A 19114-nucleotide genomic window follows, 5' to 3' on the forward strand; every position below is an offset into this window, starting at 1 on the left:
AGTATATAGAAGGACACAAGGATCTGTACAAGGAGGCCATGATGGAGGAGCACCAGCCTCTTATATCACAAGGTAATAGCCGTCATGTGCAGTGTATACACGTGTGTGCAGTGACATGTAATGGAGGAGCTCCAGCCTCTTATATCACAAGGTAAGAGCCGTCATGTGCAGTGTATACACGTGTGTGCAGTGACATGTAATGGAGGAGCACCAGCCTCTTATATCACAGGGTAAGACCCGTCATGTGCAGTGTATACACGTGTGTGCAGTGACATGTAATGGAGGAGCACCAGCCTCTTATATCACAGGGTAAGAGCCGTCATGTGCAGTGTATACACGTGTGTGCAGTGACATGTAATGGAGGAGCACCAGCCTCTTATATCACAAGGTAAGAGCCGTCATGTGCAGTGTGTATACGTGTGTGCAGTGACATGTAATGGAGGAGCACCAGCCTCTTATATCACAAGGTAAGAGCCGTCATGTGCAGTGTATACACGTGTGTGCGGTGACATGTAATGGAGGAGCACCAGCCTCTTATATCACAAGGTAAGACCCGTCATGTGCAGTGTATACATGTGTGTGCAGTGACATGTAATGGAGGAGCACCAGCCTCTTATATCACAAGGTAAGAGCCGTCATGTGCAGTGTATACACGTGTGTGCGGTGACATGTAATGGAGGAGCACCAGCCTCTTATATCACAAGGTAAGACCCGTCATGTGCAGTGTATACATGTGTGTGCAGTGACATGTAATGGAGGAGCACCAGCCTCTTATATCACAAGGTAAGACCCGTCATGTGCAGTGTATACACGTGTGTGCAGTGACATGTAATGGAGGAGCACCAGCCTCTTATATCACAAGGTAAGAGCCGTCATGTGCAGTGTATACACGTGTGTGCAGTGACATGTAATGGAGGAGCACCAGCCTCTTATATCACAGGGTAAGAGCCGTCATGTGCAGTGTATACACGTGTGTGCAGTGACATGTAATGGAGGAGCACCAGCCTCTTATATCACAAGGTAAGAGCCGTCATGTGCAGTGTATACACGTGTGTGCAGTGACATGTAATGGAGGAGCACCAGCCTCTTATATCACAAGGTAAGAGCCGTCATGTGCAGTGTATACACGTGTGTGCAGTGACATGTAATGGAGGAGCACCAGCCTCTTGTATCACAAGGTAAGAGCCGTCATGTGCAGTGTATACACGTGTGTGCAGTGACATGTAATGGAGGAGCACCAGCCTCTTATATCACAAGGTAAGAGCCGTCATGTGCAGTGTATACACGTGTGTGCAGTGACATGTAATGGAGGAGCACCAGCCTCTTATATCACAAGGTAAGAGCCGTCATGTGCAGTGTATACACGTGTGTGCAGTGACATGTAATGGAGGAGCACCAGCCTCTTATATCACAAGGTAAGAGCCGTCATGTGCAGTGTATACACGTGTGTGCAGTGACATGTAATGGAGGAGCACCAGCCTCTTATATCACAAGGTAAGAGCCGTCATGTGCAGTGTATACACGTGTGTGCAGTGACATGTAATGGAGGAGCACCAGCCTCTTATATCACAAGGTAAGAGCCGTCATGTGCAGTGTATACACGTGTGTGCAGTGACATGTAATGGAGGAGCACCAGCCTCTTGTATCACAAGGTAAGAGCCGTCATGTGCAGTGTGTACACGTGTGTGCAGTGACATGTAATGGCAAGAGCAAGTAACCGCCCTACTTGCCTGTAGTGAAGTCATTTGCATATTTAAAAAGATTTATTTTTAGTGAAACCAAGCGACAGAACAAGGTAAGAGCCCTGTATAGGGAATAGTCGTCCAATAATGATCTTAATATGCCCAAAAATGAAAAATGGGTTTTGGGGGTGACAGAAGCCCTTTAAGTTTACACATAGGATTTATTATACCCCTCACAGACTGGATGTTGTGGGGCATTGCCTTTGGCTGAGTGTCCCAGATGGCGGATGGCACGATGCTACACATATTCTGGGACTGTAGAGTCTTACGGCCATATTGGAGAGAGGTTCTGGGGTTTATGGAGACTAATCTGACCATGCCAAATATACCGAGTCCCAAGGTTTGCCTCTTTGGCTCGTTGATGACCTTCTTCTTACTGTGGCTTTACGCACCTTACTTCAACTACTGTTCTATTATGCAAAACAGGTTATCCTATATAATTGGAAGCACCCCTAGAGGCCCACCAAAAATGCCTGGCTTAGAGAGGTGAATACAGTGCTCCCACTTTTTAAGCTTACCTATTTATCCCGAGGTCTGGGGACCTTTGTTAAGGATTCCTCCCATTGGTTTGGGACCTTTTGGCTCCCTAGGTTTTACTTCTTTTAGATGGTTGCGCTCCCTCCCTCCCATCTTTTTTCTCTTCGCCTTCTCAGCTTTTTTGTTGGTTTGTTTTTACTGTTGTTAGGGAAAAACTTCTAAGGCTATTGTTGGTGGCGATTGGGCTGTTTGTTGTTCTAGATCACACGCAAGAAACCGTTGCCCAGTTGCACAATGTTTAGTTCATTTCTATGTATTTAAAGGGGTTCTGCACCTTCATTTAACTGATGATCTATCCTCTGGATAGATCATCAGCTTCTGATCGGCGGGGGTCCGACACCCGGGACCCCCGCCGATCAGCTGTTTGAGAAGGCAGCGGCGCTCCAGCAGCGCCGCAACCTTCTCACTGTTTACCGCCAGGCCGCCCGCCCACTGACGTCACGAATTGTATCAACTAGAGTGGGCGCGGCTAAGCTCCATTCAAGTGAACAGAGCTTAGCCGCGCCCACTCTAGTTGATACAAGTCGTGACGTCAGTGGGTGGGCGGCCCGGCGGTAAACAGCGAGAAGGCCGCGGCGCTGCTGGAGCGCCGCTGCCTTCTCAAACAGCTGATCGGCGGGGGTCCCGGGTGTCGGACCCCCGCCGATCAGAAGCTGATGATCTATCCAGAGGATAGATCATCAGTTAAATGAAAGTGCAGAACCCCTTTAAGATGAAGAAAAGTTTAAGGAAATGGTGTCTTTACTATTGATGGCTAATTGTCCTATTGTCTGGAAATGTATATTTGTCATGGCTATGTTTTGTACTTGCTTTGTATATTGTATTACCTTCTACATACCATTTCTTTGACTAAACGGTCCTTTAAAAAAAAAAAGAAGCAAACTACGAATGCTGTGTCCTGTGGACTGAGGAGGAGATGGACCATCCAGCTTATCAGCGCACAGTTCAGAAGCCTGCATCTCTGATGGTTTGGGGTTACATTAGTGCCGATGGTATGGCCATCTGTAAAAGATCAGTGATTGTTGACCACTGTGACATGTAACTAGTTTGACATTGTGCCAAACCTTAAGGGCGTTATTCTGGCACCTCCCCAGTATTCACCCTTTAACCCCTGAACAAGGTGACCAGACCGCTACTTCCCGGGATGGTCCTGATGTACTTGGCAGCAGACCTTCAAGAATCAGGAACTCTGATGCAAACAGTAGGAGGCTCTGGAACTTGAAAATGCACCCAAACCACAGATACAGTCTGAACAGGAACTAAGACTAGGTTCATGGGCCCTGGTACAAGAGTTCAGCTTGCCCCCCCCCCTCCCCTCCCTTGCTTTGGGGCAAGGGAGTACCTAGCCTTTCTACTGCCTGAGGTGAAAACTGAAATGAGTCCCCCCATGCCAAATTCTCAACCTAACCTAACAAAGCACAGAATGTAGAACTTCTGTGAATGCTACCTTCTCTTCTAACAGGAGTCAGACCCCCTGCTGATCTGATGTCGATGACCTTTCCTGAGGATAGTTCATCAATAGTAAAAAGAGGACAACCCCTTTAAAGACATACTTGGAAAACATTACATACAGCTCTACAAATCGTACAGGAGAATACTGCCCCACATGTACCGCTTACATCCAGTGACGTCTGATATAGATACTCTTTTCCTCATCTTCTCCATTCAGACCAGACCACCATGATGATTTCTTTTCAGCCAGTCTCCTCTCTGCAGAGTTTGACAAACAGACATCTGAGTTTCCTACTTTTCCATCATCCTCCCACAGTCAGAACACCCCCTCCTGCCAACTCTAATACTGTGCCCGCTGTAGTGCCCCAATATTATACTGCAGAAACAGTCCTCCTGAAAAGTCCTACCAATAAAGTGCAGTGTTAACAGTGTCCCCAATAGTAATAATGCCCCCATTGTCCATCAGTGTGCCTCAGTACAAAAAAAATACCCCCTTATAGTGTGCGCCAGTACAAAAAATACCCGCTTACCTTTCAGATCAGACCCCAATATCAAACCTCTGATGAGACCCCAATATCAAACCTCTGATGAGACCCCCCCATCTCAGACCAGACCTCCATTATACCTACAGATTCCCATATCACACCAGACACTATATCAGACCTCAGACAGACCCCCATTAGACCTCCAGACCCTCATATCAGACCCCCATTAAATATCAGACCAGACTCCGACCCCCCCCCCCCCATATCAGACCTCAGAGCAGATTTGAAAATAAATTAACTTACCTCTCCGGCGGTCTCTCAGCTCTCTTCTCTTCTAGGGGCCTGCGCTGCACAGTCACCTGACTGCCTGCAGCGTCTGGTCACAGTGTGCTCTGTATGTCCTGACACTGTAGGCAGCCAGGACACAGCAGTACAGGCCCCGAGAAGAGCAGGCAGGGTGAAGGGCCAAGTATAGCGCTTCACTCCCCCACCTGCAGACTAGTGAGTGCTTCCATAATGGAAGTGCTGCATCTTATAAAGGGAAAATTACAGCACCACTGGCTTAGGGGCCTGGTTGCAACTGCGAGCCCCTATAACTATGCCAGTTAAGAATGTTATACCGTATTTTCCGGCCCATAAGACGCACCGGCCCATAAGACGCACCTAGGTTTTTGAGGAGGAAATTAAGAAAAAATATATTTTGAACTGAAAGGTGTGCTTTTGGTGGGCTTTGAACTAATGGTAGCCTGTGAATGACACTATTATGGGGGATTGTGGATGACACTATTATGGGGGATCTGAGGATGACACTTTTATGGGGGATCTGTGGATGACACTATTATGGGGATCTGTGGATGACACTATTATGGGGGATCTGTGGATGACACTATTATGGGGGATCTGTGGATGACACTATTATGGGGGATCTGTGGATGACACTATTATGGGGGATCTGTGGATGACACTATTATGGGGGATCTGTGGATGACACTATTATGGGGGATCTGTGGATGACACTATTATGGGGATCTGTGGATGACACTATTATGGGGGATCTGTGGATGACACTATTATGTGGGATCTGTGGATGACACTATTATGGGGGATCTGTGGATGACACTATTATGGGGGATCTGTGGATGACACTATTATGGGGGATCTGTGGATGACACTATTATGGGGGATCTGTGGATGACACTATTATGGGGGATCTGTGGATGACACTTATGGGGGATCTGTGGATGACACTGTTATGAGGGTCTGTGTATGGCACTGTTATGGGGGCGTCTGTGGATGGCACTGTTATGGGGGCATCTGTGGATGGCATGACACTGCTATGGGTGGGATCTGTAGATGACCGATAAATAGCATCTTATGCTATTTCCCATCCACAGATCCCCCTCCCCATAACAGTGTCAGATACTTTGAATGACCCCCAATACAGGGGGTGGGGGCTGGCATCTACACTAGTTTTGTAATGGCAGCGGGGCCGAGTACAATCATTGTATTCTATTGCATCGGGCCCCGCTCACTGTACTAATCGTATCTATGGTAACTGCAGGCAATGTTTAACTATAGAATATGTTCTATCCAGCAGCCTGTACTTACGACCATAGCAGGCAGGAAGCCTGGCGGGCAGGCACTGGCAGCGTAACTCACTACATCACGTGCCCGCGCCGCCTGCTTCATTAATAAAGAGGGCGGAGCAGGCACGTGACGTAGGAAGTTACACGTGCCAGTGCCCGCCCGCCCTGCCTCCTGCCTGCCACGGACGTAAGTACAGACTGCTGGATTGAACATATTCTATAGTTAAACATTGCCTGCAGTTACCGTAGATACGATTAGTACAGTGAGCGGGGCCCGGTGCAATAGAATACAGTGACTGCAGCGGGCCCCCGCTGCCGGTACAAAACTAGATTCCTGCCCCCAGCCCCTCCTCGCTGATGCACCTCCGACCTCGCTGTGCAGCATGCGGTCGGCGGTGTATTAGTGTAAACGGCAGCATTTGCCCCATAAAACGCACTGCCATTTTCCTCCCTTTTATTGGGGGGGGGGGGGTGCATCTTATAGGGCGAAAAATATGGTACTTTGTCTACTCTATGGTTTAGAAAAAAACAAAACACAAATTCCAATTTTTATCTTCATAAAATGATGAGGAATTAAGAATTCTGAGGAAAATTTTTTATTTTTCTTAATTTATAAAGTAGAAGACGAAGGCATCATGCAGCACTGTCAGGCAGTGTTATAGTAATCTTTATAAAGCGGGAATTACACTTGCAGTTTTTGTTGCAGTTTTTTTAACCAAAGCCAGAAGTGCATTCAAAATGAATGACTTTATTGTATTCACATCCAGCCTAATATGAATGTCATAAGTTTGTCTGCTCTATTGTTTGGAAAAAATAAATAAAAAATCACACATTCCAATTTTTATCTTCACAGCGAATCCAAATAAGAATTCTGAGGAAAACTTCATGTTATCATCAAATTATAATGTAGAAGATGAAGATATGCTGCTCTCTACAGGAGAAAACCTCATTACCCTTAATGTACATCCAGGACTTCACAGTACAGATCTGTCATATTATCCCATTAAGCATGAGGAACCTTTTCCTGACCAATCACAGATTGTTACCTCAAGTATAGGTCAGAAAGGGGGTGAAAGGTTTCATTGTGGTAAACAGTTCACAAAAAGTTCAGGTCTTTCTACACACAAAATAATTTATACAGGAGAGAAGTCAAATTCATGTTCAGAATGTGGTAAATGTTTTATAGATAAATCAACTCTTGTTAGACATTTGAGAAGTCACACAGGAGAGAAGCCATATGCATGTTCAGAATGTGGGAAATGTTTTGTACAAAATTCAGATCTTGGTAAACACAAGAGAAGTCACACAGGAGAGAAGCCATATTCATGTTCAGAATGTGGGAAACGTTTTACACGGAAATCATATCTTGTTTCTCATAAGAGAAATCACACAGGAGAGAAACCGTACTCCTGTTCAGAATGTGGGAAACTTTTTACACATAATTCATGTCTTGTTAGACATAAGAGAAGTCACACAGGAGAAAAGCCATATTCATGTTCAGAATGTGAGAAATCTTTTGCAGATAAATCAGATCTTGCTAAACATAAGAGAAGTCACACAGGAGAGAAGCCATATCCATGTTCAGAATGTGGGAAATGTTTTGCACAAAAATCAGATCTTGGTAAACACAAGAGAAGTCACACAGGAGAGAAGCCTTATTCATGTTCAGAATGTGGGAAACTTTTTACACAGAAATCATATCTTGTTTCTCATAAGAGAAATCACACAGGAGAGAAACCGTACTCCTGTTCAGAATGTGGGAAACTTTTTACACAGAATTCATGTCTTGTTAGACATAAGAGAAGTCACACAGGAGAAAAGCCATATTCATGTTCAGAATGTGAGAAATCTTTTGTAGATAAATCAGGTCTTGCTAAACATAGGAGAAGTCACACAGGAGAGAAGCCATATTCATGTTCAGAATGTGGGAAATGTTTTGCACAAAATTCAGATCTTGGTAAACACAAGAGAAGTCACACAGGAGAGAAGCCTTATTCATGTTCAGAATGTGGGAAACTTTTTACACAGAAATCATATCTTGTTTCTCATAAGAGAAATCACACAGGAGAGAAACCGTACTCCTGTTCAGAATGTGGGAAACTTTTTACACAGAAATCATGTCTTGTTACACATAAAAGAAGTCACACAGGAGAGAAGCCATATTCATTTTCAGAATGTGGCAAATATTTTACACGGAAATCAGATCTTGTTGAACATCAGAGAATTCACACAGGGGAGAAACCATATTCATGTTTATAATGTGGAAAATCTTTTAAAACAAAATCTAATCTTGTTACACATAGGATAAGTCACATGCCTGAGAAGATGTATTCATGTTCAGAATGTGGGAAATGTTTTAAAACCAACACATATCTTTTAACACCTGAGAGAAGTCACATAGGAAAGAAACCATATTGATGTTCAAAATGTGGAAAATGTTTTAACTAAATCTTGTTAAACATCAGATATGTCACACTGGATAAAAGTAGAGATGAGTACATGTCTTGAATTATGTTTTGGGTCAGATTGAAATGAATAAGTCAATTAACAGCCTGTTTAAAGGGAATCTTTCACCAACTTTTTACTATTTTTTTTTTTTTTATTATATAAACTTTTATTTTTTAGTTCTCATACAAAAAAATACATAACAATATACCATTTACAATACTATAAAATCCAAAAGTCCGTCAGTTCTAGTCCTTAAAGCATAATTAAATATGATTTCATGCAAATACCCATAATTATATAGATATTAACTAAAATCAAATAAAGGTCTCACTGCCTGGGGGGAAAGCAGGACCAGCCCGGCATCAAAGGGTTTAGCATTACAGATAAAAAACGAGATCTTATTTAATATTATTATCTCCATACTGAGAGGGAGCATAGGCCCGAGGCCCGGGCGGCCCACCGAGCAGCGAACACGCACCCCCCACGGCCTCCCTCAGACGCAGGTAAGCACCACGGACAGGACCAACACCCGTGGGGCGAATCTCTGGTGCTCACCTATCCCGTATGGGGCAAGCTCACAGCGATCTTTGATCGCACCCTTCCGTAAAACCGAAGAGAAGGGGAGGGGGGTCCAGCAGTCTTCTATCCCAGTGGTATAAAACCCACTCCCAGGATTTCCTGCCTCATCCCCATATAGTTGGATTAAATGTTAATGGCTTGTTTAAGCATAACTCGCATGGGTTCTCCACGGTGTCTCATGGAGAGGGGACACAAATCAAAGTGTCACTCAACAATCCCCAGCACTTGGGGAGAGAAAAAAAAATAGCCAGCCAGCACTGTCTCATTAGGAGAGCAGAGCCCGGCATCAACTCCAGTTCATTAAGAAGGGACAAATGAGGGACCCAAACCACACCCGTGTCAAATCGCTGCCCGTAGTAAAAACTCACGTCCAAGGGGAAAAGCCGCATCCCGGGTCGCACCCGATGCCCGGACCCCCCAAGATCCCGAGCCCCGAACCCTCACCAGAATATTAGTCAATATTTTAAATTGATCAAGAATTAGCCAATATCTAATGCCGGTGAGTCCTGCCAGCCCCCGGCATTTCTAAAGATGCTCCAATGCTCTATTATGGCTTCACATTCTGCATTAATACATTGCATACACAAAAAAGCCGGACAATTGGATCTTCCCCAAAAAATCCCCCACCTTACCCCCCCCCTCCCAGCCCCCACCTTGCAGACAAAAAAAAATTAAAAATTAAATTAGTTGGTCGTATCCCAGTCTTTCCACAATTTATCCCACTTTAAGTATGATCCTCGTTGTTTATACAAGATCTTCTCGTAGCTTTTCACCTTCTCAACCAAACCCAGCCAATTATTACAATCTGGAGCGGAGGAGCAAAACCATACTCTAGAAATGAGAAGCCTAGCCAGAAACATCACCTTAATCAACAATCGACCATTTGTAGGTTGGTGATTAACCTCCGATAGATCTCCCAGGACCCATATCCTGGGAGTGAAGGGAACAACAATGTTGAGTTTACGAGCCAGATTGGTTTGAACCGATCTCCAGTACCTGCTCACCATTGGACAGTCCCAGAACAGATGTAAATGATCTGCCTCGGATTTACCACAGCGTGGGCAGTCAGAGGAGGTTCTAAGTCCTCTCCTATATAACCATGTAGGTGTCACATATATTTTGTGCAAAATATTAAATTGTACCACAATGTGATTAAAATTATGCGAAACCAATTTTAAACTTTCCCCTATATTCTCCCAGTTTGGAGAGCCCGTCGCTGAAAGCGAAGATGACCAGGCTCTCTGTCCTGGTGAAAGAACGTCAGAAAAAAACTTTTTCATTAAGTGTCTATAACAGTGAGATACTTTAATTCTCGTGACAATTTTCTTGGAAATTAAATCATGTAAAAATTCAGGAGTTTCTATAATAAGAAGATAGCGATTCGCAGTGCTAGAAAGTGCTGACCTTAATTGAAAATATGCATACCAAGCCACCTCACCTAGATTTGCCCCTTGCTTTAAATCCGCAAGGGGCAAAATGTGTCCACCACTGACCACTTGATGCAGGTACTGAATATTCTTGGTCCTCCAATACTGGCTGCAACTCAAGTCATTTAAATTCAAGAGCTTTGGGTTATGCCACAGTGGAGTACAAATAAGTGATGCCCCAGCTCCACACCAGTTCCTTATATTTCGCCAAGACTTTATGGCCATTCTGCAGAAGAGTGTATACCCATTTAATGCATTTAATAAATAGTCAGACTCAAGTACTGTAAAAAAAATCTGCGAAGCCTGAATCTTTTTACAGTACTTGAGTCTGACTATTTATTAAATGCATTAAACTTTTTACTATTAACTGTAATGGCTATCTTTACATGGTAAAACAATTCCCATCATAAATGTTTATCAGAAGGGTGTGCACTGAATTTATCCATACTTTCCTAGTCTTCTCCCGTCTCCCCTTATGTTATGGTGCTTCAATACTAAATCTGTACAGAACATATCCCCGAGGCAAGAGCCCACAAAAGGGAATGTAACGTGGCTTGTTTCGATCAAGCATTCTACCTATTTTTTGGAGCAGCAGCAGTATAGTATGGAACCTGACAGATAAGGCAGGAGATGTGCAGCTGTGTAGGGGTAGTAGAAAAGGCAGTGGGGGCAGTAGTAGCTGCAAGGGCAGCAGTACAGTATGGAACCTGACAGACAGGAGAGGAGATTTGTGGCTGTGTAGAGGTAGTAGTAATGGCAGCAGGGGCAGTAATAGCTGCAATGTCAACAATACAGTATAAAACTTAAGTGAGGGACAAGGCAGGAGATGTAGGGGTCATAGCAGTGGCAGCACAGTTTGGAACCTGATAGACAAGGCAGGAGATGTGTCTTTATAGGAGTTAGTGAGTGCATTGCGGAAATAGATGACAGACACAGCCAGGGAACTGCACTGAAATTCAGAATTAGGCTACTTTCACACTCACGTTTTGTGCGGATTCGTCATGGACGGATCTGTTCAGATAATAAAACCGTCTGCATCCGTTCAGAACGGATCTGTTTGTATTATCTTTAACATAGCCAAGACGTATCCGTCTTGAACACCATTGAAAGTCAATGGAGTACAGATCCGTTTTCTATTGTGTCAGTGAAAACGGATCCGTCCCCATTGACTTACATTGTGTGCCAGGACGAATCCGTTTGGCTCTGTTTTATCAGACGGACACCAAAACGCTGCAAGCAGCATTTTAGTGTCCGTCTCCAAAGCGGAATGGAGACTGAGCAGATGCAAACTGACGCATTCTGAGCTGATCCTTTTCCATTCAGAATGCATTAGGGCAAAACTGATCTGTTTTGGACTGCTTGTGAGTGCCCTGAATGGATCTCGCAAATGGAAAGCCAAAACACCAGTGTGAAAGTAGACTTACTTGGTGAGGAGACAGGGAGAAGTACTTTCAACATCCCCCATTGATGATCCAATCTCCCCATTGGCCTCACTTTCCTTCTATAATCTCCTCTCTCGGCTTCAACTCACTTCCTCATGCCTCTGCTCACTCCCTGACTTTATTAGCTCATGCTTCCCACTTTCTGACCACAATCTTCTTTCCTTTACTATATAAATCTCTCACTGTTCTCATTACAGTCCTACTTTTCACACAAACAGAAACCTACTCAGCATTAACTCCTAGCAGCCTATTAGATAAAGAAAATGGAATGAGATTCTTCAGATACCTTTTAATGGCTAACTGAAAAGGTTATCTTTTTTTAGTTAGCCATTAAAAAGTATCAGCCACTGTCTTCTACATTCCTTTTTTTGTATATTCTATTTACAGACCCCTTAAAACCATCCTGGCACACACCTAAATACACTGTCTCCAGTGGTTCTCTAGGTGTGCTGAATATTTATGGAAAAAATTACAAGCATCTGCAGATTTTCTCCGTTCAAAATTTATATTTTATACTTACAACTCTGCCCCCACTTTGCAAAAAAAAAAAAATTCATCTTTGTTATCTCCTCACCTTCAAATAAACAAAAATGGTTCTGTAATACTTTTCACTCCCTTCTAAGCCCTAAAGTGCATGTGCCCATCACTGATCTTTGTGCTGAAGACCTGGCCACTTACTTCAGAGATAAAAATAAACAGCCAGCAGGAAAAAATCTCTCAGTCTCCGACCGGCTTCGATCCCCCTCCATCCCACACTTCTTGTTCTCTGTCTTCATTTGACCTTATAACAGAAGAAGTCACCAGGCTTACATCATCTTCTCAAACCACAACCTACAGTAGTGAATCAGTTTCCTCACCTCCACTGTCATTAGTCAAGTAAATACAGTATTTACCTCTCTTCTGGCATCTTTCCATCGTCTTTTAAACCTATTATAACCCCACTACTAAAAATAAACATCTCTTCACGCAACCTCTGCTGCTAACTACCGACCTGTCTCTAACCTCTCCTCTACACTATAAAGAAACTGTCATTACCAAAGTGTCTAACAGTCATCTGACAGCAAAAAAGAATGGCAACTATTCTCTACTGATTCTTCTGGATTTCTCTCTGCAGCAATTGATATAGTAGACCACAAGCTCCTCTTCACCATGCTCAATTGGCCTTAAGGACACTGCCCTCGCTTTGTTTCTTCCTATCTCTCTGGTCACTCCTTCAGTGTATCTTTCCTCAGGGTTCATTTGTAGGTCCTATACTCTTTTTTTTATCTCCACAGCCCCGATTGGACAGACTATTGGCAGATTTGGTTTTCAATATCACTCCAGCAGTTCTACAAAACACCAGTGATTATCTGGCAGCTGTTTCTAATATCATGTCCTCTCTCTCTCTCTCTCTCTCTGAAACGGAATCTCTCAAAAACTGAACTACATCTATTTCCCACCTTCTACTAACCCACCTAACTCTGGGGCAGCATCTCACTGTTTTGGGTTTATGTTTGTGCCAGATCTTTTTTTTTTTTCTTTCCTATATAAAATCACTTGCATGCTCTTTTCTACACCTCAAGAACATCTCCAGAATCTGCCCTTTTCTCACGGTGGAAACAGACAAAACTTATTGCTTTTGATTTATTCTTGTCTTGACTTTTGTAACATTACTAATCTATCTTCCCCTCACCAAACTCTCCACCCTTCAGTCTGTCCTTAAGACTGCAGCCAGGCTCATCTATCTGTCCACCCGCTATACTGATGCTACTAGCTTGTGCCAGTCACATAGCTCTCCACGGGCCTGCACCTCCCTATATAAACTCCCTCATTTCTGTCTACCATCCTACAGCATGCTCTGTTCTGCCAAAGATCTAAGATTAAAACCATAATTCTTACCTATTACTTTCGTATTCAAGACTTTCTTGTGTTGCTGTACCAGCTCTCTGGAATGCACTGACTGGACAATCAGGTCAATTCCCAACTTCTTTAGCTTCAAATGTGCCTAAAAAACACATCTTTTCTGGCAGACTTATTATGTTCCCTAAACTGTCCGCTCCCTGTTTTATTCCCTCCTCCTTTATTCTTCATATTCAAACACCATCTTCTGACAGTAATCTGTGCACTAAGTGTACTGGCTGATGCAGCTCCATCTGCACTGCTCTATGTAGTACTAAGGTGGCTGGACCACTTTATAAAACAATCAGTTTGACCCTTTTTGTTACCCATTGCTCCTAGATTGTAAGCTGTTGTGAGCAGGATCCTTACTTCTTGTGTTCCAATTTGTAAATTAGCCTGTAATTCTGTGATGTCTATTTTGATTTGTACATGAACCCTCTGAATCGTAAAGCTCCGTGGAATATGGTGGTGCTATATAAATAAAGATTATTATTAGTTTTACATTATATGGGGACAGTTTTATGGATGTATGCAGTAAGGAGAGCGCCTAACAGTGAGACGTCTTCTGGGTACAGTGCACTGAAGAAAGGTTTTCTTAATATATCAAACCCTGATTGTGGGTATTAATAAATCTGTGAAAAATAAGCATCACATTCTAATGTTAATCTGTTTTCCCTTAGTCCTAACAGCAGCACAATAAAGAGGTGTTTCTGCCAGGGGTGTCATGGCCAGGGGTGCACCGCTCATGAAGCAAAGTGAGGTGGTGGCCTTGGGCGGCACTCTTCTAGCACTGCAACGGAGCAGCAATCGGGGTCAGACTGGTCTCTGGCTCCCCCTGTTCCTCCTCACTGGACATGTGCTACAGGCAATCTGCCTGCCCTGCAGTGCTACTGCCATCCCAATCATTTATGCGTCCACATAATAAACTAAAATCCAGAGAGAGCAATACTGACAGATCCTCTGTGGATCCTAGGTTGGTGAGCCCTACTCAGTGAGGAGATGTCCATGTGTGTTAAGCAGGAGGGGTGTGTAGCCGCTTCACACACTGTGAGGGGATAGTGTGATCTGTCCTTTATGGAAGGTAGAGCAGGATGCCTGAACTGGAGGGTAGAAGAGAGTCCTGTGTACATTTCACTGTGCAATATGCCTAGTCATATCTTTATATATGCTTACAGGCCTGGTCGTACCATTTCATATGTCTAACAGGCCTGGTCATACCTTTATGTATACCTAACAAGCCTGGTAATACCTTTATATATACATAATAGGCCTGGTCATACCTTTATATGTGTCTAACAGGCCTGGTCATCACTGTACATATATCTAACAGATCTTTAGCAAACTTCTACAACATAAATAATTTGTTCTTGATTTTCTGACATGGACATTAGAAATCTACAACATTGGCAGGGTGGGTGGAATCCTCCAGTTTACTTTTCACCTCTGGAGGCATAAATGCTAGGTTTTCACCTGGTCAAGGTAAGATGGAAAAAAACATTTTAGGCCATGTATTTATGTGGGACCTTATCAAGAGGTTAAAAAGGAGATGATCTTAATACTTTTAGGACTAAGGCCAAGTCCTTTTTTGACACAGATCTAAGTATGGAAGGCCACATCTTAGAAAACCTTTCAGTAACCTTTTAATCAAGGACTCTTGTGACAAGGATAAACTTGCAGAATGGACAAAAGTTTAACTTTTTAGGTCCTATAAACTTTATGCAGTCTCCAAATGCTTCCTGCAGGATAACTACGAGGCTGATAATCTGTGATTTGGAACTTTCCACTCCATGAGTAGGATTCACTTGATCTTTTATGTGGATTCAGACCTGGCCTCTCATTACTATGTCTGAGAGGCCACTAGCTTGTTATAGTGTCTGTCCAGGTCCTGGCAGAGCTGAATGCTCTCGATTTGCAATGGGGGATATTTTCAGATATACCCTTAATGTATTTGAATGAGTTGGGAACACCTTTTTCATGGACGGAAAACTAAAGTGTGGCAAGGTCTTCATGATTGATTTAAAGAGGCCTATAAATAGTAATAGAGGATGATCCTCAGGTCTTGGCAGAGTTCAGTGCCCTAGACACACACGATCTGCAGTGTGGGAAGTCTCCAGTTACATCCTTAACTCATCTGAATGAGTTGAGAAACACGACCGATTGGTAGAGACCCAAAGTGTGGCAAGGTCTTCATGACTGTATCATAGAGGCCTCTATAACTCTCTAATAGAGGCTGGTTAACCTTCAGGCTGTCAGACTGAATCTTTCCAGATATTGGCAGAGTTGAGTGCCCTAGACATCTGCACTAGGGGAAGTCTCAATAGCCTTCTTGATTCATCTCCCCGAGTTGACCTCTTTAGCCCGAACGGAATGATGGCTGTAGTGTGGCCTGGTCTTGCCTAATTTTCATCAAAACCTTAGGTATCGAGGAAACCGGAGGAAAATGTTAACCAGGCTAAACCTCTAAGGAATGGACAGGGTATCCGCTGCCAAGCGATTGTATTCCTGATAAAACAAAAGGAATGCTTCCATCTTGGCACTGAACCTATTTACCCTGAGTTAAATTACTGTTACTTCCTACATATTGGCAATCTGCTTGATAATCTCTGGATTCAGAGACCATTTTCCTAGAACTGCTAGACTCTGTTGGTCAGCAAAAATGTTGAGGGAGCCTCAAATAAGTACAGCAGACAGATGAATCAGTTTCAGTTCTGTCCATGCCATGCTCCTTCCCACTTCCTTAAGGGGTTCTGATCTGGTGCCACCATGTTTGTTGTGACTGCTCTTACACTGACTGCTTCCCCCTGAATCTGTGGGGCGAGTCAAACAGCATCTTCTATACCATTAAAGGCGCTGTCCGAAATTTTCTTACTGATGACCTATCATCAGTATCAGTATCAGTACCAGAGCATCAGTATCTAAATGGTGGGGGACCGACACCTGGGACCCCCACCAATCAACTTTTTGAGAAGACTGTGGCTCTCCTGTGAGTGCCGTGGCCTTCTCTCTGCTTTTTCTAGGCCGGTCACGACGCGTCGTGTTGTTTAGGTGCAGCTCAGCTCTTTTCAAGTGAATGAGGCCGAGTGCAATACCAATCACAACCACTATACAATATATGGTGCTGTGTTTGGTAACCTGCGAAAAGGCAGCAGCGCTCAAGGGAGCATCGGTGCCTCCACAAACAGCTAATCAGCGGGGTTCCCGAGTGTTGGACACCTACCGATCAGATACTGATGACCTATTCGGAGGATGGGTCATCAGTAAAAAAAAATCCTGGAAAACCCTTTGAAATTCTTTGAGGTTTGAGGAGAGGGACCTCTGAAGGGATTCAAAGAGTGCACTGACTTTGAACAGTGAATAGAATCCAGATCAGCCAGAATGCAGAAAACTTGTCTCTGAGAGGTTTCTACCATGTGAAGATTGACAAGCTTGAAATGACAGTCAACCTCCTGCCACCACAAGCAGCAAAACCTGCAGCAGCAGGAGCCAGTTCAGTACTCCTCAACATGATAGAGCAGTTTCCTCACGGGCTGCGCCAGGCTGAGGTAAATCAGCTAACCGAGACCTCAATGCCCAGGTTCAGGCCTTCTCAGACTCTGGCTTGTCTCAGGTGCATACTGGTGTTCCTGACCCCATATACCTCTGGACAAGCAGACTAGATCAGGGGCCTAAATTTGCCCAGTATTCTCTTTCTTGCCCTGTCTCCAGTGTTATCTCAGAGAGGGTTTTCAGGGGGCATGGTGACACCCAAACAGACCAAGTTGTCCTCTGCCAGTGTTGTAGGAAGGCGCAAGGGTCCGTCATTGACGGAAGGTATGTGTCACCGAGATTCCTGGCCTCGGTGAGGTAAGGGCCTGTAATTTTAAGTGTCAGCGGCAGTTAGTGCTGACTGACACTAATTGTTATTTAGTATGGCTGTAAAGCCGATCCGGGCCGGCTCTTACTGGGAGCAGCCAAAGTGCAGGGTGGGTGGCTTCTCCCCACGCTCCAGGCCGGGTTTTGGCTGGAATATAAAATCCCAGCCAGCAGTCTCAGCTGTGTGGATTTTACCTCCATCTGGCAGTGAAGCTGTGGAGCCTCTGTGCTGAAGGCTGAAGACTGCAAACAGGCGTGCAGGCCGCCTGGAAGAGGCCAGTGAACTTTTCAGTGGCTGAGCATTCAGCCGGGTGTGAACTGACAACTAGGATTCCAGGTGACCATTATTTTGACTTGCTGTGAACAAGCGTAAAGACTATTATGTTATTATGTTTTGCTGTGTGTGAACAAGCACCAAGACTGTTGTGTTTTTGCTGAGTGTGAATAAAACACTGAAGTTGATTTACAACCTGGTTCCTTGCCTCTATACTGCGTCCGCTAACCTGTCTACCAGAGCAAAACCTCACAGTGTCCAAAACATGGCTTTTGTCAAAATGAGGCCAATGAATTGATCTGTCCTTGCTGACTATGACTAGGTCAGTTCACATTTGCACTACTACAACCACCAACATTGTGAGTTCAGGATATAGCTTATCAACATTGGGGTAGTGGTTCGGAGTAGAGGCGATCAGGATGTGTGTGGACATGTAGTGCTGGGGTTTGTATGTTTGTAACGTAGTGTTCACACCAGTGTTGGACTTTAACCAGTATTCATCACGCTCTTCATTATCATCCACCTTGGGCAATTATCCACTAGAACGTGGTGGAAATACTACGTGTCTGTATCAGGCAACATTGCTACTAATTCCACAGTGTGCTATCTATCCCATGGACCATCAGATCTGATCACAGTATAGAGGTCAGCTCGCTATGTGTGCAGTCTAGTTTCTCTAATACTTGGTGGTCGGGTACCGCGGTATTTTCTATCTGCGACTCCCATTGGACAGTGGACTATTGTTGTATAATACTCCCCATATCTCATTGTTGATAACGGTGATGCTTCCTTTTGGGATTGTTGGGGTCACCTTAATCAAGACCCTGTTGGTGTTGTGTGAGGTCCAAATCGGCAGGAAGTACGAGCTCAGAGTGACTGCGACAAAGTCAGGATGTGAAGCTGAAGCAATCACTGGTTTATTATACATGGTGGGCTATTTATAGGGATACACCTTAATAAAATGGGAATGGTTGGTGATATTAACTTCCTGTTTGTGGCACATTAGTATATGTGAGGGGGGAAACTTTTCAAGATGCGTGGTGACCATGGCGGCCATTTTGAAGTCGGCCATTTTGAATCCAACTTGTTTTTTCAATAGGAAGAGGGTCATGTGACACATCAAACTTATTGGGAATTTCACAAGAAAAACAATGGTGTGCTTGGTCTTAACTTTATTCTTTCATGAGTTATTTACAAGTTTCTGACCACTTATAAAATGTGTTCAATGTGCTGCCCATTGTGTTGGATTGTCAATGCAACCCTCTTCTCCCACTCTTCACACACTGATAGCAACACCGCAGGAAGAAATGCTAGCACAGGCTTCCAGTATCCGTAGTTTCAGGTGCTGCACATCTCGTATCTGCACAGGATGGAAAGCAAACCGCAGCATGCTGCTCTCCGGTATGAGAACG

General features: G+C 44.1%; 1 protein-coding gene and 1 pseudogene across 1 annotated transcript in view; one reads left to right on the top strand and one right to left on the bottom strand.

Moving 5' to 3' along the window:
- Positions 1-19114, bottom strand: part of LOC122925098 (oocyte zinc finger protein XlCOF6-like) — an 818943-nt gene that overhangs the window by 740466 nt on the left and 59363 nt on the right. The gene's annotated exons all lie outside the window — the stretch shown is intronic.
- The window catches only part of LOC122925200, a 29616-nt pseudogene continuing 10522 nt past the window's right edge, over positions 21-19114 (top strand).

This window comes from Bufo gargarizans, chromosome 1 (assembly GCF_014858855.1).
Source record: "Bufo gargarizans isolate SCDJY-AF-19 chromosome 1, ASM1485885v1, whole genome shotgun sequence".
NCBI classification, from domain to species: Eukaryota; Metazoa; Chordata; class Amphibia; order Anura; family Bufonidae; genus Bufo; species Bufo gargarizans.